The following is a 23,586-nucleotide window of genomic DNA, read 5'->3' as shown; positions in this document are numbered from 1 at the left end:
CCTGACTTTGGAGGCTGAGAAATTTCAAGATCTGCAGTCAGCAAGCTGGAGACCCAGGAAAACCAGTGATGTAGTTCCAGTTCGAGTCCAAAGGCTTTGGAACCAGGATGGCCTGTTATTTAGTCTGAAGGCAGGAGTTCAATGTTCCAGCTCTAGCTTTCAGGCCGAGAGGTAATCCATGTGTCCCTCTCACATCAATGTTTCGAGAAAGAAAATTTTGCCTTAGTTTTTGTTGTTGTATTCAAGTCTTCAATGGATTGGATGAGGCCCACCCACAGGGGTAAAGGGGAGGACTACCTACTTTACTTAGTCTAATTAAAATGCTAATCTCATCCAGAAACACCCTCACAGACACACCCAAGAATAATATTTAACAAAGATCTGAGTTTGGCCAGCTTGGCTCAGTGGTTGACCATTGAGCTATGAACCCGTACAGCACTGTTCAATTTCTGGTCAGGACTTGATTCCTGGTCTGGGGCGTGTAGGAGGCAACCGATCAATGATTCTCTCTCATCATTGATGTTTCTATCTCTCTCTCCCTTTTCCCTCTTCTCTGAAATCAATCAAAAAACAAACATCTGAGCACCCCATGGGTCAATCACGTTTATATATAAAATTAACCATCATGCTTAACCTTCCTTGTATGCCTTCATAGTGTATACTATTTGCTAATCTACAAAACTCTTACGCTTGCATTCCTTTTATGTTGTTGCTATTTTGAGTTGTTAAAAAAACATTAAAAGACAAAATACTGGAAGTGAAGTAATTTCATCTCCTAAAATATTTGTGAATGAAAATTATTTGCTGTCCTGGCTGGTGCCGCTCAGTGGTTAGGGTTTGGGCTCATCTACTGAAGGGTCTCGGATTCCATTCTGGGTCAAGGGCAGGTTCAATCCCAGGCCCAGTTGGGGAGTGTGTGGAAGGTAACTAATCCATGTGCTTCACATCAATGTTTCTTTTTTTTCCTCTCTCTCTCCCCCTCTCCCACTCTCTCTCAAAATCAATGGAAAAATATCCTTGGGTGAGGATCAACCAAAAAAAAAAAAAAAAAAAAAAAGAGAATTCAGTTAAAAATAATCCCCACCCCTATTCATGTTTTCCCTTACTCTGATTTATTTATTTTTCTTTTTTGGTTGCTAATCATCACCTGAGGATATTTTTCCATTGATTTTTTAGAGAGTGGAAGAGAGAGGGAAAGACAGAGAGAAACATCATGTGAGAGAAACACATTGATTGGTTGCCTCCTGTGTGTGTCCTGACCAGGGCTGGGGCCAGGGAGGAGCCTGCAACCAAGGTATGTGCCCTTGACTGGAATAGAACCTGGGACTCCTCGGTCTGCAGGCTAATGCTCTATCCACTGAGCCAGACCGCCGGCTAGGGCCTGACTTATTTTTTAACTTAAAAATAATAGACTTCAGTTTTTAAGACAGTTTTAGGTTCACAGCAAAATTGAGTGGGGGTATAGAGATTTCCCATATAACTACTAACCTCCTCTCCCTCCATGAACAGCCTTCCCCATTATCAACATCCAGCCTCGAGTGATATATCTGTTATAATCCATGAACCTACATTGACACTCATCATCACGCAAAGCCCATAGTTTGCATTAGGGTTCACTTTTGGTTGAACATCCTTTGGTTTTTTCACAGATTGATAATCACAGGTACCCATCCATTAGAGAATACAGAGTGGTGTCACTGTCCTAAAAATCCTCTGTGCTCTGCCTATTTATCTCTTCTTTTTCCTGTTACCTATGGCAACCACCAATGTCTCTACTATTCCCACAGTTTTATCTTTTCTAAAATGCCATTGGCTTCTTTCACTTAATAACATGCATTTACGTTTCCTCTGTATCTCTTTATGGTTGATAGCTCATGCTGATTTTTATCAGAGTATTTAGCCCTAGCTGACAAATATGTTTATCTGTTTGCATACATGTTCATTATCCACATTTCCCACTAGAATACAAGCTTTTGGAAGGCAGGCCTTTGTTTACCACCGTATCCCAGTTCCTATGAAAGTGTCCAATACTTACTTTACTCTCAAAAAATAATTAGTGAATGTATGAATAGATGAATCTTTTTTAACTATAAGCCTTTTATTTAGGGAATTAGTTCTGATATTTCTGTTTCAATGGGATTTAAATGTAATTATTCTTAAAGAGTTTGGGTCCTTTTTGATTTGGATATGGGACTGGAGAGCTCATCAGTGACCAATACAATAGAATAAATTTGGTCTCCAGCAGAGTACTATTTTAATTTTTTTTATGCAGAAGTAGAGTATAAATGGGAACTAGACATTTTCTGGTCAGAGCTGACTATTTAAAATGTTTTACCTTTGAAAATTATAAAAGTAATGAAGTTTTCTTCCTTGCATACCCATTGACCCCTAATCCTACTTCCCAGAGATAACCTGTTCTAAGAGTTCTGAAAGTTTTGTGCAATATATAATTTTGTGTTATGTAGGGGATCACAGATTAACTCACTCCCTACACTTGAATGTAAAAAATGTAGCAACTCTTTTGCTCTAACTGATAGGTTGTCTTCCTCACGAGTCCTTCCCCATTGGACAGCAGGGAAGCGTAATTCTGCCAGTTAACAGGAACTGTGTACACTCTCACACCACATGGCAGCTAAGGGAGCCCTGGACTCTAAATTCAGGCCCCTTTTCTGATTCATCTCATGCAACATGCAGGGAACCATATGAGACCGTATCTTCCCCGCCTGTCAGATGGAAACTTGATTGCTTTCAAGTTTCCCCTCAACTTAACACTCAGCCTCTGGGATTTTGGTTTGGGAAGCAGGATTATTATAATATGCATGATTAATCCTCTGCCTCCCCTGTCTCTCTTCTTCCCATAGGCCACTGAGCCTGAAGGTTGAGCTTTTATTTTACATCTCCTTACTGTCTTCTGGGGACTTCTGTGGCCTAGCTTCCTCCACCTGAAATCTAACAGGAAGTGCAGAATTCAGGGAGAGAAATAAGCTTGCCGATAAGGGAATAAACATACATTGGGAAATACTTCAAAACTGATGCCTGTTACATATATATATATATATATATATATATATATATATATATATATATATATAAATATATATAATTAATTAATTTATTTTAACTGATCAGAGGTGAGGTTATATGACATATAATGCTCTGTTTCAATTTAGTGTTTCTTGAGGATATTTTCATACACATACGCACATACGCTTACCTTATTCTTTTTAAAGAGTTACATAATATTCCATAAAAAGTAATATAGTTTATCTAGCTAGTCTCCTACTGAAGGTCACTTAGGTAATTTCCAATTATTTTCTATGCAAACAATGCCATAGTAAATATTATTTAGTTTTGATTTTCTTGAATATTTGTGTGAGTATATCCTTTGGCATATCACTAGCAATGGAATTACTTTATCAACTAGCGTGTGCATTTAGGATTGTCTAAAAATATTCAAACACTTTACATTCTCACCCATTGATATGAAAGGCACAGTTTTCCATTAAGATAACAGATTTTATAAATAACATCAAAATGGCAGATCATTCCTGACTTGAAGTTCACTTGAGAAATGTGTTTTAATGATTCTAACTGCAGTCAGCATTGTGAAATAATTCCTCTTAAAGATAAGGATCACTGGCTTCTATGCTATTTTTCTTTCCTCTTATCATCATGTGTCCCCCCCCCACAACTCTCCTACATTTTTTCAAATAAATTACGTTTCAATGTTTTTTCTTTTTTTACAACTTTTTAAAAATATTTTTTTAAATTGAGTTTTTAGAGAGAGAGGAAGGAAGAGGGAGATAGGGAGAGAGAGAGAGAGAGAGAGAAAGAGAGAGAGAGAGAGAGAGAGAGAGAGAGAGAGAGAGAGAGAGAGAAACATTGATATGAGAGTAAAACATTGATTGATTGACAGCCTCCCGTACAGTCTGGGGAGCCTGTGACCTTTTGGTGTACAGAAGGACATTCCAACCAACTGATGAGCCACATTGGCCAGAGCGTTTCAATATTTTCTTTTCTTTTTTAGTTTAGATCTGTGAATAAATTTTCTGACCAAAATTAAGTTATCTAGTACCCTTTTGTGAAATTTACTAGGAAATAATTACATTATTGTTTTTCTTAATCAAGGCCTGTAAAAATGACCTATAAGTCTATTAACATGGTACAATTTGATTGCTTGAGTTTCCTAAAGAAAAAGTTTGTTAGACTATGGGAATCAATTCAACATGGCAAAACCATTTCTAAAAAAAAATACATATTTTTATTGATTTCAGAGAGGAAGGGAGAGGGAGAGAGAGCTAGAAACATCAATGATGATAGAGAATCACTGATTGGCTGCCTCCTCCGGCCCCACACTGGGGATTGAGCCAAAACCCAGGATTCGGACTGTGACATCCTGGTTCATAGGTCAACACTCAATCACTGAGCCTTGCTGGCGGGGTGGCAAAACCATTTTTGAGATGGTGTTGTAACAGGTAATGGGAATAGCTAAGGAATTCCAGAACAGAGAAAGCCGGTTGGGGGATTTGTTATATATATATCACTGGGTTAGAATGAGTTTCATATTAGCTAAAACTGTTTGGATGATTAAGATATTTCTATTTTTATCTTGAAAGAACTTGCAGCAAAACATTCAAAAGCACCAGGTTTATGATACAGAATTTGTGAGGTTTGGTGGATCCCCCACCCCACCTTTCCATGGTGAATTATCACTAACAAATTCCACATATTTGGATATTATACCAGCCACATAATCAAGTTCATTTAATTGATGGTGTGTGTGTGAAAGTGTGTTTATTCTAAGAAATGAAAAAGACAGTATTTGTGAGATAAACATTTGAAGGCAGTGCATACTGGCCAACTGTTCCCAGTTGGTATTTCTACAAGTCCAGAATACTTTAAACCTGGTTTACCACACCTGGGAACTTTCAACACGGTCTAATTACTTACTCAAAGACATAGATGTGAAAATTTTAGGCAACCTTTTAAACCCTTTTCACCATGGATAAACTATGACTTAAAGAATAAGGCATGGAAGGATTAATTAGAAATAAGAGTGTTTAAAATAAAATTAGACCATTTGAATAAACTCATCTAACTTGACATTGTAGTTACATAATATGTACTTTGACTATAACATCAAGCTTTAACAAATATTTAAAGACAAAATTACATCAGCAAGATACTATAAGGCTCCTTTTTATATTTTTAGGTGTTTTAAATAGTTGCAATGGCTTAGATGATGATTTAAAATGTTACATATAATACAGTTTTGCCTGCTAAGTTCTCCACATTTTGTAAACTGTTTTACTCCTTTGTGTGTAGAGTATTTTTGCTTAGTGTCATGATATTATCTGTGCTGTATCCTGGATGTACAGTCATGTTTCAGTCATCGTCCAGCTTTGGCTGCTGAACTCAGACAGTTGTAAAACTGTTCCCTGTTTCTGTTAGAATGCTTTTCACTTCTGTACTGAATACTGTAACTACTGTAGGAAATGTCACTTCTTCTTTGAAGACTGTTGTATAAGAAATGGAATTGTGTTTCTAAAGAAAAGCATTCAAATGTGATAATAATTGTATCTGTGTTACACCATTCAAAGTGCTGTTGAGTTGTTGCAACAAACTATTACATATCATTTATAATAAAGGGACCAAAATGAAAACACACAAACAGTTTTTATAACTATGCAAGTGATTAAGAGAGCATGAGAATACATTTGGAAGAAAGAGGAAAAACAGGAAGGAAGGAGATGAGTCATTTGATTAACTGTGTAATGTGGGTGATAGGGTCATAGATGTTGGGAGTCATGTAGACCTGGGTGGGAATTCCAGCTGTGCCATTTACTATGTGTCTCAGCTTCTCCAGTTACATTGGTTGTGAAGGTCAAATGAGATAATACATGTAAAGTATTTAGTATTCAATAAATGCTTACTCTAAGTACTATTTTTATGTATCTGGTGCTAGGCTAGAGGTTTAACATGTACTAGATACTAAAGGGAATGCAAAAGGAAGTACTAGATTTTATTCCAGACTAGTTGGAAAAACACAACAGCCCATTAGAAACCATCTGGAAACAATGAAGACCATCAAAAGCACTAAGTGCCCTAGAAACTCAGATCTACTTTGGAGTTGAATTTTGTTAATAATTTGTTCTTGGGAATTTGATACCTTTTGAAGAGCTGTCTTTAATTTTGCAAGACTTTCTTGAAAGCATCTCATAAATCATGTGACAGGTTATGTCAACCTCATTTTTTAAAAGTTCAATTACGTGTTTGTTGTGGTTTCTAGAGAATCAACATCCTGAAATTCTTTAAAAAATTTCATTGGTATCAGGGCTGAGAAATAGCTTCAGGGTAGAAATGAGGTAGATTTGGTTCTTGCAGTGGGTTTCAAAGGGAAATTTTAGGCTTCTTTTCAGGATTATTTTGTGAAATGTCAGAGTCTTGTATATGTCTGTGGTTGAGGGTGCGGTGGTGCCTGCCCTGGGCCAATAGAGGAAATGATGAAATAATGAAACTTAATTGTGCACTGTCCAACCAGGAGATGGAGGGAAGGCTGCAGCTTTTCCCCAAACCTGGCCCTATTCCATCATGACATATCACTGGTGGTACAATGGAAATACTACTAAGGACCTTCTCTATTCTCTCCTCTATCATTCCGCTCTTACAGTTTTAGATAGTCAGACCTGGATCTGAGCCCGCATCCTTCTGGCTTTTATTACCTGTATGACCTTGGGGAACTCTTTTTAATCTATGCTTTTTCGTAGTCCAATGGAGAAAATGTTTATGAATGTGCATTTCAACAAACACTTAAGGAGATTCCGATTTGGGAGGAAGGGGAACTGAAATCTGGAGAGGTGGATTGGCTTGCCTAAGACCATACAGCTACTCTGTGGCAAAGCCCAAAATTGATCCAGAGTTTCCTGACTCCTGGTCCAACATTCTGTTCATAAAAGCAGTGGCCTATTGGGGGGTGAAGGGTCTCGGGAGGCATCCTCTAGTCTTGTCTTCTACCATAAAGCAGCTACAATATTGCTCTTCAGAAAGACCCTAGATAGACTCACCCATTCAGCTCCAAGGCACACCACCTGACCTGCTTCTCCTGCATCTCAGCTTTCCCCAATGTTACACCTTCTTCCTCAAGCTCCAGGTAAAAACCTGGGAGTTATTGCAGATACCTTCCTCTCCCTCATCCCATATGTAATCTTCAGGAAGTCCTGTTAATTTTCCCTTAAAAGTTTCCATTCATCTCTCACCTGGACCATCACTTTTTATTTGGTTTCACACTGAACTTTCCACAATGTGATTGCTTTTTCTCTCTACCACTTGGTTTAAAAACCTTGAATGACTTCCTCTGACTGTTAGGTTGGAAGTACAATAGGACCTCCAGTGTCCTACAAGGACTGGCTTTTTAGTCTTATTTTGTACCATTCTTTTATTCTCTGAGCTCTTTCTTCAAGCTCCCTGAAGGTGTCAGCTCCTCCTTGCCATAGGGGCCTTAGCACATGTAGCTCTTTTGTCCAGAGCACTGTTTCCTCTCTTCTTCCTTTGCCTAGTCAACTCCTACTAATTCTTTAGCTCTTAGCTCAAGACTGACTTTTCTAAGAAAATCTTTCCTGACTGCTTCCAGTTTGCTGAGTTACTGTTGCAGGCACTCCTAGACCCATCCATGCCCTCCCCCCCCCCCCCCGCCCCCTACTCTTATGTGTATCAGTCTGAAATTCATATACTCATTTGAATAACTACTTGATTAATTTCAGCCTTTCCTATTCTATTGTATGTTCCATGAGAGCAAATAACATAATTGATTTCACTTACTATTTTTCCTCCAGTATCTAGCACAGTGCCCAGCACATAGTAGGTTCTCAAAAAAATTGTTTAATGAATGAATGAAGCTTATATTCAATTCTTCCTTAAATCTCCACTTCATCTGTCTCATCTGGTTTCAATCACCCAAAGCCTACCTTTCATATATTTACACTTACCAGTAGTTGGGCACATGTATATACATGTGTGTCTTTTACGGTCTCTATTATAAGGTAAATTCTACATTTCATCTTGGCCATCTTCAATGATATTTTCTAATCTGAAGGTCTCAGATAGGAAATAGAAGGGGCCTCATGATTGTAGGGAAGGGAAGTACTTAGTAAATTACCCTTCCTCTCTCTCTTTTACTGAACTGTTGGGGAAATCCCTTTGATCATGAAAGCCAGGGACAGTCAGGCTGAAGGCCACAGATTATCATGGTTTGTATCAAGGGTTGAACACTAGATAACTCAGGAAAAGGCGATAGAAATCCATAGCTTTCATAATCCATTGAATTCCTTTACCTTTGGGAATTATACTATTAAAGTACACTCTGAGACCTTTTGTTTGATCATCTCAGGGATTTCATGCCGTTATAAATCATTACTGCAAATTGATAACCTATACCTAGACATGGTTGGGCACCTCACCAAGTATGAGTTCAACAGGGTAAACAAACTATTGGGCTGAGGAAGAGATGGGGTGGGGAGGCTTGGAGATGTTCTCTGGGACATTTGGGAGTGTCCCCAAGAATCAGAAAGTTGGCATTGTGAAACTAGGGATTATCCAAGATAAGGTATGCAATGCCTTTGCACTCAATGCTTAGTAAATATACGCAATTCTTTTATTACTGTAGAAAGCAAATAGGCACTTACACTTTAGTTGGGAGAAGAAATAAAAGGCACAATTCTCCTTTTCTCCAATGCATAGGCACATTGGAATCTGCTATTTATTTATTAAGACACTCCAGCGGTCTGTTGCACTTTTACCAAATGGGACCTTTCTTTTAAAATGCAATCCTGTCCTCACCTGGTGGCTTAGTTGGTTGGAGTATCATCCCATATACCAAAAGGTTGTGGGTTCAGTTCCGTTCAGGGCATACCTAGGTTGTGGGTTCAATTCCATTCAGGGCATATATCTAGGTTATGGGTTTAATCCTTGGTCGGGCACATAAGGGAAGTAACTGATTGATGTTTTTTTCCTCTCTCTTTCTCTCTTTCTCAAATTAATAACTCATAACCTTGGGTGAGGATTAAAAAATACAGTATTAAGTAGAAGAATCCTTAACATGTTTCAGGTGTTGGAAAACAGGAAGCTTTTCTGAGTAACTTTTGTATAACCACTAAATTCCTGCCTGAACTTTCAGGATTTGTTGAAAAACAGGTCTTTGTTTTTCACACTTTTATTCTTTTCACCCTTTACCACACTTTTATTTGTTCTTCGTGGATCTTATCACAATGTGTTATTGTTTGTTATTCGTGAGTGTCTGTTGTTTTTTAAAAAAACAGAACTGTGTCATTCCTGCTCAGCTATAAGCCCCATGGGAACAGGAATCTCTGTTTGATGACTTCTGTTTATATCCATAGGTCCCAGAACCATCATCTCTGGTCTAGGATAGGTGACTAATAACCATTTGTAAGTACCCATCCACTTAGCCTCCCGGGAGCCTACAAGGCAGATATGATTATCATCCTCACTTTATAAATGAGAAAGCTGAGGCATAGAGAGGCTAAGTAATTGGCTAGTCAGTGGCAGAATCTGTAATGGATGCATTCATCCTGATGACCTTCTGCCACAAACAAATGCTGGTTAGAAGAACGGAGGCCCCCTGGGAGCAGGTGCAGAGTAGCTTTGGCTGTGCGATGTTCCAATTACTCAGACAGACAGGTCAGGCTTTCAGTGAGCTGGGAAGCCTACCACAGTGTGCCCCTGAGGTGGGGCAGGGGCGGGGAGCGGGAAGGAGAACAGCTGAGGACATGGTAAGTGGAGTGGGCAAGTCTAGCCAGAAGTACTTGAGGAGCCAAGCTGATCTGTTCTGTTGTTTCCTAATATTCCTCTTTTTCTGGATTGAAAGTCAAGATCTAGATTTTTTCTGTATTTGGAAAAAGAATGGCCTGGCGGGGAGGGGCTTTTTATTCTCCAAGATTCCTAAAGCTCAATTTAGTATTTGTGTGCTTTCTAGCTACGTAACTGATCCTATCCTGTCAGATACATTGAAAACTAAAGCAGTAATGGGTTCAGGGAGGTTCATGCTGGCCTTTTTCTTAAAGATGTCTTTATTTTTTTAAAAATTAGGTCTTTAAAATGTATTTGTAAAACAAAGTTCTTTACAATTATTATATATTTTTTAAAGAAACCATCCAGTATAGAAGGGCACAAAGTGAAAAGCAAGAGACCCTCATCCAGAAGTGTTTGTATGTATGTCTCAGCCTATATAGAGTCTCACCTTTCACCCTTATAAATGGGAACATATTACATTATGTGTCCTTGTTTCTTAAATAGATTTATTTGCGGAGGGGGGGGACTTTTGGGATAACATGACAGATTGAGCACATAATTTTTCTGCCTTCTAATACTGCACTATAACTACAGATTTATGTTAAATATTTATAAAGATGGAACAAATAGAAGAGGAATCAAAAGCTCTTAACATTTTGGAAGCAGACAAGTAGATAGAAGAATGGCAGCTGGTATAATAGACCCAAGAAAGTGGAACCCTAAACTGACCAGTGAGAAAGCTGAGAGCTACCTCCTCTAACTCAGATGCCCAAAGGCTCAGCAGCTGAGGGCTGGAACCATATGTATTAGATTGGTGAGGAGGGGAGAATAAGGGGTGTGGCGATCAGGGTGTCTGGGCTGGGAATGCCAGGCATAGATGAAGGCATGCTCTCGGTCCTGACAGAGGGGGAGTAAATGCAGAATAGTAGATTTCCCCCCACGTGGCTCCCCGAGCTTAGCAGTCAGGTCTTCACTGTCCGGGTAAGGGCTAGAAGAGTCTACTCTAGGGCCGTGGTCGGCAAGCTCATTAGTCAACAGAGCCGAATATCAACAGTACAACGATTGAAATTTCTTCTGAGAGCCAAATTTTTTAAACTTAAACTTCTTCTAATGCCACTTCTTCAAAATAGACTCGCCCAGGCCATGGTATTTTGTGGAAGAGCCACACTCAAGGGGCCAAAGAGCCGCATGTGGCTCGCGAGCTGCAGTTTGCCGACCACGGCTCTAGGGAATCTGACCTGTGCAAGCAGAAAGGCATAAAGATATGGACACCATATTGCTCAGATCATTCTACAGGAAGCTCCAAGTCAGTAAACTTCATCCTCAGGCTTAAAGCCTCCAATCAGCCCTTCTCCCCCTTCTTTTAGACATGAGCAGGCAACCAGCTATGTGAGGATGGCATCTAACACGAGGAAGTAAAAAATAAACAGAAAATGAACTTAGAGGAACCAGATTGTACAATCAGTTATCAGAAAACCTGAAATTATCCTCAGGGAAAATATTTCTTCCATGAAAGAAGAATGAGATGTTATAAAAAGTAATGTTTGAAAATGAAAATAATCCTTGGGTATTGGAAACATGTCAGAAGTGAAAAACTCAAAAGACAGTTTGAATAAAAAGTTGAGGAAATTCCAAGAAACTACAACAAAAGAAAATAATTGAAAATAGGAAACAAAAAGAAGAAAATTACAAGATGAGTTCAGGAGATCTAACAGCTCACCAACAAAAGTCCCAGAAACAAAGAGCATAGAGAACATGGAGGAGAGGATATTTTTTAGAACTTTAAGGACATGAATTTTGAGATTAAAGGGGCCCAATGGTTGTCCAGCACAAGGGATGAAAAGACTACCTCCAGCATAATTGTGAAATTTTATTAGCTTGAGAGTAAGGAAGATTCTACAGACTTCCAGAGAGAAAAGACAGGTGGCATACAAGTAATCAGCAATCAAAAGGGCTTTGAACTTTGAAACAGTAGCACTGGAAGCCAGAAGACTGAGGGTGAGGGCAATACTTTTCAAAAATATGAAGGGCACTTATTTCCAACCTAGATTTCTATAGTAAGCTAAACTATGAGTCAAGTGAGAAGATGCAAAAAAGATACAGGCAAATCTTTAAAAAATTGCAGCCCTATCTGTTATTGCCCAGTGGTTGGAGCATCGGCCCGCACACCAAAGGGTTCCATTCCCAGTCAAGGACAGGTATCTGCTCCAGTTGAGCACATGTGGGAGGCAACCAATCAATGTCTCTCTCTCACATCAATGTTTTTTTCTCTCTCTCTCTCCCTCTCTCTAAAAAAAATCAATGGAAAAAATATCCTCAGGTGAGGATTAACAAAAAAAAAAATTGCAAAAAGTTCCCCTTCTGAGGGAGCTTTTAGAAGATACACTCTGTACAAATGAGTGAATAAGCCAAGAAAGAGGAAGGCCTGGAATATAGAAGATCCATCATTTCAGAGAAGGGAAGTGAATCTCCTGGAGAGTGATGAAGGGAGATCCCAGGATGACAATTATGCTTCAGAAGTAGAGAGCAGTCAGTGCATATTGGAACAGCATGACTCAGCAGGTAGGTTGAGAGCTGCCATTGCCAAGTCTTCCGCCATACCAGTCTTTTAAGAAATTTTATTATTGTGATAAAAATCACTTAAATTTTACCATCTTAACCATTTTTAAGTATACAGTTCAGTAGTTTTAAGTATTTCACATTGTTGTGATATAGATCGCCAGAGCTTTCTCATTTTGCAAACCTGAAAGTCAATACCTATTAAACAACTCAAAAGAAGGGTTGAGTAAAAAGCTGAGGAAACTCCACAATTCTACTTTCTGTTTCTGTGAATTCGACTGCCTCATATTTGTCTTTTGTGACTGGCTTTGGTCACTTAGCATAATGTCCTTAAGGTTCATCCTTGTTGTAGTATATGACAGGATTTCCTTTCTTTTACAGGGTTGAATAGTATTCAATTGTATGTATATACCACATTTAGTTTGCCCATTCATCTGTTGATGGATATTTGGGTTCCTTGCACTTCTTGGCTTTTTTGAACAATGCTGCTATAAAACTATAAACATAGGAGTACAAATGTCTCTTTGAGACTCTGCTTTCAATTCTTTTGGATATATACTCAGAAGTGGGATTGCTGAATCATATGGTAGTTCTGTTTTTAATTATTTAAGGTACTGCCATACAATTGCTTCATTTTACAGCCCCACTAACAGTGCATAGGGTTCTAATTTCTCCACATTCTTACTAACCCTTGTTATTTTCTGTATTTTTTTTTGTATAGTAATCATCATAATGAAATATTTCATTGTGGGTTTTTTAAAAAATATTTTTTTTTATTGATTTCAGAGAGGAAGGGAGAGTGGGAGAGAGAGATAGAAACATCAATGATGAGAGAGAATCACTGATTGCTTGCCTCCTGCATGCCCCACACTGGGATCAAGCCCACAACCTGTGCATGTGTCAGACCAGGAATCGAACCTCGACCATCTGGTTCATAGGTCAAAGCTCAAGCACTGAGCCAGGCCGGCTGGGCTCTGTGGGTTTGATTTACATTTCTCTGATCATTAGTGACGAACATATTTTCATATGCTTGTTGGCCATTTGTATATCATTTTTTGAAAATGTCTATTCATGTTCTTGGTACATATATATGATGTATAAATAAGGATCCAAAATTCACTCTTTTTCATCTTGATATCCAGTTTTTCCAACATTTGTGTAAAGGACTGTCCTTTTCTCATTGAGATGTCTTGGCACTTTTGGTGAAGATCATTTGATCATATCACAAGAGTTTATTTCTGGGTTCTATATGCTATTCCATAGATTTGTATGTCTGCTTTATGCTAATACCATATTGTTTTGATTACTTTAGCTTTATAATATACTAGAGGCCTGGTGCACAAAATTCGTGCATAGGGGTGTGTGTCCCTCAGCCCAGCCTGCACCCTCTCCAATCTGGGACCCCTCTCACAATCCAGGACTGCGGGCTTCCAACTGCTTGCCTGCCTGCCTTCCTGATTGCCCCTAACCACCTCTGCCTGCCAGCCTGATCACCCCCTAACCACTCCCCTGCCAGCCTGATTGATGCCTAACTGCTCCCTGCCAGCCTAATTGCCCCTAACTGTCCTCCCCTGCAGGCCTGGTCAGCCCTAACTGCTCTCCCCTAAAGGCCTGGTCACTCCTAACTGCCCTTCCCTAAAGGCCTGGTCGCCCTCAACTGCCATCCCTTGCAGGCCTGGTTCCTCCCAACTGCCCTCCCCTGCTGGCCATCTTGTGGTGGCCATCTTGTGTCCACATGGGAGAGCCATCTTTGACCACATGGGGGCAGCCATCTTGTGTGTTGGAGTGATGGTTAATTTGCATATTACTCTTTTATTAGATAGGATTTTGAAATTAGTAAGTATGAGTTTTCCAAATTTGTTCTTCTTTTTAAAAGTTGTTTTGGCTATTCAGGGTCCCTTGAGATTCTTTGAATTTTAGAATGAATATTTCTATTTTTGTAAAAAATGCTATTAAGATTCAAAGGAATTGCATTGAATCTATAGATTGCTTTGGGTAGTCTGAACATTGTACCCATCTTTTTAATTGCATAAAACTACTAGAAGATGAGTTTTATCAAAGTGATGGTATAAAACAATAAAGTGGAAAATGAGAGACCACTGGGAAATGATAGATTACCTAATGGGATTAACTATTGGAGTACTGTACTGAGAAGCCATTGGACAGTGTGGAAGAATTATAGGTATAATTAGGTATAAAGGTATTCAAGCTAATTAAAAAACAAGGTGATTATTAAATTTGGGGGAATAAAAACAAGAAGGGAAGCATTATCACACCACATTATAGTACTTGGCTATGATTAACATTTGCATGGGTATATAGTGTAAATATTGAATATTTAGTTAATCAAAAATATAATGTATATTAAGATGTGAAAGAAAGCACAGTGTTAGGAGAGTTAGACCTTCATTTGCCCACAATAAGAAGTCAATAATGAGTTGAAAGACAGCAGTATGGTTTGTTTAGTGCCATGCTATGCAATATAATAGTTGCTAGTCAGCACTGGATATGTGACTGGTACAAATTGAGATATATTGTTAGTATGAGCTATACATTGAATTTTGAAAACTTAGTATAAAAAGAGAATGTAAAATATCTCATTAAGAAATTTTAATTGGTCACATGTTGCAATGATAATATTTTAAATATGTTGAGTTAAATAAGACATTAAAATTCATTTGCACTTGTTTATTTTACCTTCTTTTAATGTGGCTACTAAAGAATTTAAAATTGCATATGTGGCTTACATTATATTTCTTTTGGACAGCATTGGTTGGAAATAGGTGATGTGTAGATGCACAAGAAACAGCTAGGACAGTGAGAAATTGGGGAACAAGAAATTACTGTGTTTTGTTCTAAGCCTTTTAATATAATTTGACTTTTAAAATAAGTGCATATAAAGTTTCCCCTGTTAGTTTACATAGATTTATCTGTTCTTTTAGAAACTGCATAATATTCTACTATATGAAGATACCATAATTGCTATATTAAATATCTTTTATTTATGGATACTTAAGTTGTTTTCACATTTTTTTTGTTTTGCTATTTCAAATATCATTTTAATAAATATCTCTGGACCTAGATCTTTGCCATATTATATCTGCAAGATGACCATCCAGAAGTGGGCTTCTGAGACAAAGGGAATGTGCCTTTAGATTAAACTATCAAGTTTCTCTTCTGAGAAATTATATTTACACTCCCATCAACAATACCACCTTCTCCACACATTGAACAATCAGCTCTTTCCTCACCTCTTTATCCTATTAACATCACTCTAAGTTTCCTTAATTTGTCTTCAACCTTAGCCTTATACAAGTACTGTATCATCCAGTCTGAGTATTTACACACACACTCCACTTTTATTAAAAACAGCTGTGTAAAGTTCCCTCCTCCACATTACTCTTTCCCTTTACGCCCAGCAGACAGCCTTCAGGGGAGCGGCTGCTGTAAAGACCGTTTGAACACTGAAGGACTGATTCAGTGAAAATAGGAAGGCTGTATGCAAGGCCTTAATAGTTCTCATTCTGCCAGGGGAAAGAGTTGTTTCTGATATAGCCGTAGATAAGGATAACTTACTTAAATAACTTCCCTTTTCCCCAATTTAATGATAAAATAAAGAAGAAAAATGTGTCACAGGGTGGAGAGGTATGTGATGGTGCAAGTCAGCACAGAGAAGTAATAAATAGCAGAGTCTAAAAATAAGTATCTATCCACTGTGTATAGAAACTCAGGACCAAAAAGCCCCATCGGCGAGCACATCTTTGTCACTAGGGAGGTTTCTCCTCAGCCACCGCAGGTTTGAGTTTGCACCCTCCTGCTCTTAAACACCGCTGGGGAGGGAGGGCTCCATGACCATCCTCAGAAAACCATGTGCCAAAACCGCCTGCAAGTCAGAAGGCTCTTGCTTCACTTACTTAAGATCATTTCCACTTCTATCCTTTATGAATAGGGAAAGAGATGGGACCACTCTTCATAATCGAATAATTTTGCACAGGCTTCTTGTATCACTTCTATTCTGCTTCTGCAAATTAAAAAAATCCTCCTCTGTGATATTTTTTTTCCTACATCCCCAAATAATTTCAAAGCTCATTTCTTTTACATCTTTATTGTTGAAAGTACTACATACCCTCCTTTCCCCCATTGACTCCTTCTAGCCCACCCCCACCCCTGACCCAGGCCTTCACCACCCTATTGTCTGTGTCCATGGTTTATGCATATATGCATACTCAAAGCTCATTTCTAATTTCTCTATCTGTATGACACTAAAATTATTCTCTTTTATTGTTGAAATTTGCAACTGAGCATTTAATTATTTTAATGTAACTGGTGGGAGAAATGGAGAGTGATGGAGTTGTTTTGTCACTGCTAAAACTTCACCTTTTTGCCCTAGCCAGTTTGGCTGGCTCAGTGGATAGAGCGTCAGCTTGCCGACTGAAGGGTCTCAGGTTCGATTCCTAGTCAAGGGCATATGCCCGGGTTGTGGGCTCGATCCCCAGTAGGGGGTCTGCAGGAGGCAGCCTATCAATGATTCTCTCTCATCATTGATGTTTCTATCTCCCTTTCCCTTCCCTTCTTCTCTGAAATCAATAAAAATATATCTTTAAAAACAACAACAAAAAACTTCACTTTTTTCTTTCCTACTTCCACCCTCCAACATCCAGCCACCATACCAACAGCCCGATTCCTGTAGTTACAATATAAATTCAACAAAATTTGTTAATGCTGGCATTGTGCCAGAAGCTTTTTCTTATGAAACACTAGAAAATAGAATGATCCATTGCTACAACAGCATTTTGTGAACATTTGCCAACCCAGACACAAGAATTTTGGCGTGAAGTCTGGCAGGGCTCATTCAGACACATGGAGGAACCTCTATTTTTAACCTCTGAAGATAAACAAAAGGTCACTTGAGATAATGGAGTATATTCCATGGAATTAGAATTTGATGTAATTGACTGTGCAGTTCACTCCAGCTTAACTACGTACCACACATTACCACTGATTTGCAGTAGGGTCCTCATACCAACTTTCTGTTCCTCCTACCTAAGGCATTAGTGAATTAAGTCCCTACCCAAGAAAGGTTATGAGAATGCCTTTCTCCTATTCTGGCTTAGATCTCTCGTCTGTGTTCTTGTAATATGCTAGTTAGGGTGAGGGTGGCCAAGATCTGGAAGGCAGAATATATTCTCATCCTCTGTTTTTGTACTGTGTCAAAGTTCTTTCTAGAGATTTTGCCATCCGCGTGGCTAAGGAGGCTAGCCTCCCATCAAAGGAGTGGTAAGCCTGTTGCTTATCACTTATTACTGAGAAATAGCTTCTCTTCTCTTTATACATAGATAGCCTTGTTCTGCTCTGGTCTCTTCCTCTGGTGATCCGACACTGTGTTCTGTCCATTCCCCTTGGCTGGAAAAATTACTTCCTGCTTTATTTTTTCTTTTTCCTAAGAATGAGAGTTGTCCTCTCTATTTACAGAACATTCATAGTGGAGAAAATTTGGAAAACACCCAAAAGCACAAGGGAAAAAATATTCATAACTCTTCTATGCAGAAGTCAATACTCTTAATATTTTAGAATATGTAGACATATATGTGCCAGATGGGGCAAGAGTAGGTTTACAGTTGTGTGCATGGAAAATATTATAATAATTAATAAATAATAATACAAGAATAAACACTGGTCCTGGCCAGTGTGGCTCAGTTAGTTGGGCATCACCCTGTGCACTGAAAGATTGCCAATTCCATTTTTGGTCAGGGCACATGCCCAGGTTGCAGGCTCCATCCCCAGTGGGGGACACGCAGAAGGCAGCTGATTGATGTTCTCCTCTCACATCAATGTTTCTCTCTGCGTCTCCCTCTCCCTTCCTCTCTCTATTAAAAAAAATCAATTAATATGTTTTTTTGTTGTTAATCCTTACCTGAGGATATTTTCCCATTATTCATGTCAAAAATATATTTTACAACATTTTTTTTTCATAATGTAATTTTTATTAAATTTATTGGAGTGACATTGCTTAATATTTTACAACATTTTTATTGATAGATTTTATTAGCTCAATTATGTGGACATAGATAATTTCCATTTTTATATTACATACTAGAGGCCTGTTGTACAAAGAGATTCGTGCAATAAGCCTTCCTTCCCTTGGCTTCCAGCACCAGTTTTCCTCCGGCACCTGGGACCCAGGCCTTTGCTCCGGCTGGAGTCTGCCATCTTCGTCTTTGCTGCAGACTCCGGAGTCTGCAGTCTTCGTCTTCGCTGCAGCCAGAGTGCCACTCCTATAGATCCCTTCAGTCCCCTCCCCCACCCCCCTCCCTGCTGCCCTCCCTCTCATAGCAGGTGTTCCGCCCCACCCAGCCACTCTGTGCCTGGAGCAGCTGGGTGGCAGCCATCTTTCTCCTAATTTGCATATTCCCTCCTGATTGGCTGGTGGGTGTAGCAGAGTGATGGTTAATTTGCATGTTTCTCTTTTATTAGTGTAGATAATATTGCAATGAACATGACTGCATAGACATCTTTGTACACATTTGACATTTTCTTCAAAATAAAATCCTAGAAGTGAAATTGTAGGGTCAAAGGGCATGTACATGTTAAGGCTTTTTCTTTTTGTATATTTTTATTGATTTCAGAGAGGAAGGGAGAGGGAGAGAGAGATAGAAATATCAATGATGTGAGAGAATCATTGATTGTCTGCCTGCTGCATGCCCCACACTGGTGATCGATCCTGCATTCAGGGCATGTGCCCTGAGTGGAATTGAACTGTGACCTCCAGGTTCACAGGTAGATGCTCAACCACTGAGCCACACTGGCCAGACCATGATAAGGCTTTTTATAAACATTGCCCTTTTGCCCTTGCTAAAGGTGGTATCAGTTTGCTCTCCCACCAGCAATGTAGGGAATTGTCCATTTCTCAAGTCTGTGGTCAACAGCAGGCACTTAACTTCTTATTTTTTTTCAATTTGATAAGTACAAAATGCTATCTCAGTGTTTAAACATGGCATTTCTTAGCTTATAAGTTTGACTATATTTACATGTGTTTCATAGTCAGATATATGTACTTTTAAAAAATCCTCACCAGAGGATATGTTTTTTATTGCTTTAGAGAGAGAAAGGGGGAGAGAAAGAGAAGCATCAATTGGTTGCCTCCCATATGCACCCCGACTGTGGATCAAATTCACAACCGAAGTATGTACCCTGACCAGGAATCAAACCCGTAACCTTTTGGTGTACAGCACAATGCTCCAACCAACTGGGCTATAAGTAGTATGGTAACTGCTTACGTATACCTATTAGTTTCTGGACTTTTGTTGAGCTCATATAATAAAAAATTTTGGCTTATTAAAAAAATAGGTCCTCTATTTTTCCTCTTAGATTAATTCCTATGTGTTTTATGTTTTTGTTTTGTTTTGGAAATAGAATATTTTTCCATTTTATATAAAATTTGCATCATTATGAAGAAAAGTGTTTTTGAATATTTTGTAACTGCTTGTCTTGCCAAACTATCCTATTTATACAAATAGATGTTGTTACTTGATATTATATTTACTAGTAATCATGTCATTCAAATAATATCTTTGTGGCCTCTTCTGTGACCTGTATACTTATTTTTTTTCTTGTCTCATTCTTAATCAAACTTCTGGGATGTTAAGGGCTTGCAGTGGTTCTGAGCATTCTTGTCTCACATTTTACTGAGAATTTTGGCTATTGATTAGAGGTAACAATGCCATGTTTGAAGTTATAACTAAGAACAGATTTTTCACTGAGCAAAGTCATGGAGGCCTATCATATTGATAAAGTCATTCCATGTTCCTTGTGATTCTAATTGGTCAAGGGTGGAACTGTGTACCATTTTGTGTCCAACATGACTTAACCTGCATGTGCTGCATGATTTCATTCTCCTAACGGCCCTATTGAGGTAGATTTTGTGATCCCTATTGTCCAAAGAGGAAGCCAACATTTAGAAGAATATATGAGTTGATTAATCCCATGCCACCACAATACAACAGTGCTATTGGAAGTCATTCTACTTGTTTTCCCCTCAGTGTTTTTGCAAAGTGATGGGAATAGTGGAAGATACAAAATTCATTACTCTGTGAAATTTGAAAGGAATATGAAGAAATACATACGGTCTTAACTCAGTAGCTCTCAAATTTTAATGTTCATCAGAATTACCTGAAGTACCTTTGAAAGTACAGATTCTTGGGCCCTACTTTCAGAAACTCCAATTCCAAGGGGCCAGGCTGGGATGGGGCCCAGGGAACTGTAGTTTTGAAAGAGGAAGTCCACAAATTCCCCTTTAAGAAACATCAGTTTAATGGTGATGGATGGAGACTTGACTTGGGGTGGTGAACACACAATGCAGTATACCGATAATGTATTGTAGAATTGTGCACCTGAAACCCATATGATTTTGTTAACCAGTGTTACCCCAATAAAGTAAATAAAAAGGAAAAAAAGAGAAATAACAGTTTAACTGTATAACTAGGGATATTATGTTAATGAATTATATTTCATAATTATTCAGAATATAGAAATTCTGCTCAGAGCTATTGCAGCAAGGCACTCTGCCAGCTGTCCTAAGATTCTCTTCTTATACAGTGTAGTTCTCCTAGATCAGTCACCAAGCCTATTTAGTTTGTTCAAATTGAGGAAGAAGGAACCAGTGTTCTGGCTGAGTTGTGTGAGAAGTAAATATCTTAGAGAATAAGATTTTGCTGACCATATCTACCAATGTTGAGGGAACGATGTTTTAAAAAATCCTATATAATAAAGAGGTAATATGCAAATTGACCATCATGCCCTTGCATAAGATGGCCACCCCCATGTGGTCACAAGATGGCCACCACAAGATGGCCAGCAGGGGAGGGCAGTTGTGGGTAATCAGACCAGCAGGGGAGGGCAGTTAGGGGCGACCGGGCTGGCAGGGGAGGGCAGTTGAGGGGGACCAGGCCTGCAGGGGAGTGCAGTTGGGGGGGACCAGGCCTGCAGGGGAGGGCAGTTGGGGGGGACCAGGCCTGCAGGGGAGGGCAGTTGGGGGCAATCAGGCCAGCAAGGGAGCAGTTGGGTGTCGATCAGGCTGCCAGGGGAGTGGTTAGGGGGTGATCAGGCTGGCAGGTAGAAGTGGTTGGGGCAATCAGGCAGGCAGGCAGGTGAGTGGTTGGGAGCCAGCAGTCCTGGATTGTGAGAGGGATGTCTGACTGCTGGTTTAGGCCTGATCCCTATGGGGTATGAGGCCTAAACCGGCAGTCGGACATCCCCTGAGGGGTCCCAGATTGGAGAGGGTGCACTGGGTCTCTTGTCTTTTGAATAAAAGCAAATAAGAGATTTCTCCAATTTGTTTGTTCTTTATCTATTGCCACTTCGACCCAGTTCTTACTGGGAATTCTCTTTTATACCTGGTTTAAGACTGTATATTTGGGAGCTTTTAAAATAAATTAAGTAATTTTTCATTACTGGATTATTTTATCTAGATTCACCACTATATCTTCAGTTGCATCAGGAAGAAATGCTTCACATTTTCATCTAGGACACATTTCCTTTAGTGGCATTAAATATATAAAGACTGAGTACATGGGAAAGATATTAATCACTTGACCTTAGCTATTCAATCTTACCTGTGCTATTTTGGACTACAATTTTCCTGTTAGAGAATAGATCTTACATATATGTAGGTCAGGCTTATCTTCCCCATACATGTCCCATATTTCAAAGCATTAAATAAAAGCTCTCACAATTTCTAAGATTATGGATGGGAACTGATTTTATTATGGTGTTTGGAAAGCAGCCCCAAAGAGATGCTGACAGCAAAAGTTTATCATCTTGGTGGGGTTGCATGAAAGGATGTTTTTATCTACTTCAAAGGACATCTTAAAATTTTTTTTCCAAACACAATGTAGCTTAATTCTTAGGAGTTGGAAAGGAGAATGTACCTGGTAGAAAAGGAGGCTGTAAAATCAATCCCTAGCACAGTTCCTAGCAATCAAGGGGCTAGACAGCCTTGGGCAAACTACGGCCCGCGGGCCGGATCCGGCTGTTCTATCCGGTTCTCTTGCTCTCCCCTCCGCTCCTTTACTTTGAATTTATATTAGTTCACACAAACACTCCATCCATGCTTTTGTTCCAGCCCTCCGGTCCAGTTTAAGAACCCATTATGGCCCTCGAGTCAAAAAGTTTGCCCACCCCTGGGCTAGAACAACTGTGACTGAGTTCTTTCTAAGGCCCTTGGATACTGATGAATTGATCCAGATACTCTAACAGGTGGTACCTAGATGGTGCAATTCCAGGATCCCATATAAGGCTTGGCTGTGGATGCCTTAGAGCCTGTAACTCACTATTAGAGACTTTTCCTCATTCACAATTCCCTGGGGAGATGGTTCAATTTGTCTCTAATTCCTTGCTTTATTAGAATGACTTCTGCCTTTATGAGACCACCAGGGAGAAAGGTAGGGTAAGATGAAGAGCTGAAGATGGGAAAGGGCCTGGAAAAAGTGTGAGAAGACCATGCTGGGGCCTGGTTGCTGCTGCCAGCCAGGCTCTTGGGAATTGCTGTCTCCTCTGCTTGCTTCCCTTGACTGTGAACAAGGTGTTCATTGTTGAGAGGTTATCTGAAATCCTAGAGGAGGTCCTTACAGGTTGATTAAACTTCTGCTTCCTTCTTGGGCATGTGGAAGTTCTGATTTCCACCTGGCTCACTTGGAAACCTTGAGGAATAGTCTGGGGAGCGGGGGAGTAAGCATAATGATAATGTTGCTGCTGTTATTTGGATCTCAGTCTAATACAGTAAAATATGATAACAATAGAGGCCCAGTGCATGAAATTTGTGCACGGGTAGGGTCCCTAGCGGCTGCTGGCCAGGGGCGCCTCCCTTCCCCTGTCTGCTGGCCTCGCCCCCTGGTTGAACTCCTGGTCGAACTCCTGGTCTAGGGGACAATTTGCATATTAGGCTTTTATTATATAGGATGACATCGAGTATAATGCAATTGCCAATTGGCTCCTACCCTCCTTTCAACCCTGCTTTTTGGGGGATGGGCTCATTGCAGTCCTTGTCTTTTGGGGAAAGACTAGGAAGTGATTTTCTCCTGATTATTTGACTCTTGGTCACATCATTAATTAGTCAGTTGCCTACACATCAAATTACCATTCAGTATCATAACTCTACAATTTACAGCATTAAACATTTTAAACCCTGATTATCCCACTATGGTGTAGTTTATTGCACTTTTAAAA

Source organism: Plecotus auritus (assembly GCF_963455305.1).
Source record: "Plecotus auritus genome assembly, chromosome: 4".
In the NCBI taxonomy this organism is placed as follows: Eukaryota; Metazoa; Chordata; class Mammalia; order Chiroptera; family Vespertilionidae; genus Plecotus; species Plecotus auritus.
This window is presented reverse-complemented; position numbering follows the sequence as displayed.